This window comes from Ciona intestinalis, unplaced genomic scaffold (genome assembly GCF_000224145.3).
Source record: "Ciona intestinalis unplaced genomic scaffold, KH HT000505.1, whole genome shotgun sequence".
NCBI classification, from domain to species: domain Eukaryota; kingdom Metazoa; phylum Chordata; class Ascidiacea; order Phlebobranchia; family Cionidae; genus Ciona; species Ciona intestinalis.
The window spans coordinates 1-1584 of record NW_004190826.1 but is presented as its reverse complement, the minus strand read 5'-3'; the positions used below and the strand labels follow the sequence as shown (position 1 = coordinate 1584).

The 1584-nt window shown below is 27.8% G+C and overlaps 1 protein-coding gene across 1 annotated transcript in view; it reads right to left on the bottom strand.

Moving 5' to 3' along the window:
• The window catches only part of LOC104265802 (carnitine O-acetyltransferase, mitochondrial-like), a 4441-nt gene extending 3798 nt beyond the window's left edge, over positions 1–643 (bottom strand). Inside the window, exon 1 of the mRNA XM_026839620.1 lies at positions 592–643. The gene's annotated coding sequence lies outside the window, so the exon portion shown is untranslated. The remainder of the gene's footprint in view (positions 1–591) is intronic.
• Positions 644–1584: the final 941 nt, after the last annotated feature.

The following is a 1584-nucleotide window of genomic DNA, read 5'->3' as shown; positions in this document are numbered from 1 at the left end:
CAAGTTACAAGGAACAAACTATTATGTCAAATATGTGTGTCTAAATTTATATATACCTAGTTAAACATGTATAATTATATGTATATTATATGTACTCTGGCTTGAAAGACACATTTTTAAACCAACGTTTTTATAAATTTGTATTGATTTGCAGTGAAACAGGCTGGGGTCTTTAAATGTGCTGAAACTTTTTCTAACTACTAGTAATTTATAAAAAAAATGATATGTTTTGTGTAAAGTTGTAAACAATTTTTAAATTTAAGCTGCTGCAATAGATTTAGAGGATTAGAGCGTGGTGTCACCGTAAAAGTTTAAAATAAACTGCCTTAAAAAAAGCTTGAAAGTCCTACTGTAGTATAACAGTCACACAGACTTTTATTATTCATTGCACCAGCTTCACTGGTTCTTTTGAATTTACCTATTTAAAGTTATGTCAACGACTATATCATTAATTGATTTTTAAAGTACTTTAAAATGCACATGGTAAAAATACAAATGTTTAAACACTACTGTAGGTTTAGTTATACAATATTATATAAACACCTGCAAAAGTATATTATATAAATATATATATTTTATATAATACATTACCTTTGTTTTGAAACTTTTTGGAAAATACAACCAATCCCTGTAAAAAAGAAAAAAATTTATTGTTTTTTATTAAAGTACAGCTGTACAGGTAGATACTTAAAAAAAATCATACTATTCTAATAATTAAAAATTGTCAGAGTTTTTAAACTGTATGGGCTATTGTGGCGTAATGACTTGCAATGTATTCAGTTTAGCTATGCGGCAAAACTTTTACTACCTGTATCTTTGCATTAATTAATTTATAAAAATCAGCAACAAAAGAAACAGAATGTGTTGCGTAAAACAGTGCACCTTAAAAGTGACATTAAAATGTCTGTCAAAAGTCACCATTTTTTAATCCACATAAAGGTAAAAAACAAAAAAAACTTATATTATGTATAGTATAGTAATAGCGTACATTTCATTCTCATATGTCACTGGTTGTTTTAATACATGCATCATTTGACATATGAGATAAGGCATCCCATATAATAACAATAATGACATCATACCACATGCGTGTGGCTGTACTTTGCCCGCAGCTATATAGAACACTACAATTGTCACGTATTATAGTCATGAGTCACAGACATATAATTGTAACTGTGTGCATAGAAAGTATACCATATGCTACTTTTGTACTGTTTATTCAGCATACAGAATCGCTTATTTTATGTTTGACATAAGAATTATTAAAAATTGTTAAAAACCAAATGTGTTAATTTATATGTATATATATATATATATATATATATATATATGTATATATGTTGTAGGCCTATGTACAAAATGTTTTATGTACATAATCTTTTCAGGAACTTTTATATTCTGCACACTGTTAATAGATGTCATGGAAAAAACTCAGATTTAGAATAGTAGGACTTTTATACCAGATGGGAGTTTCATTTTCGCTCATAGGCCTTTTAAAAGTATTTTTGTTTTCTGCATTTTAAATACCCTAACCCCTATTATGAATACCAGTAACCCCTAACTACTAAGCCCTATAACCACTAA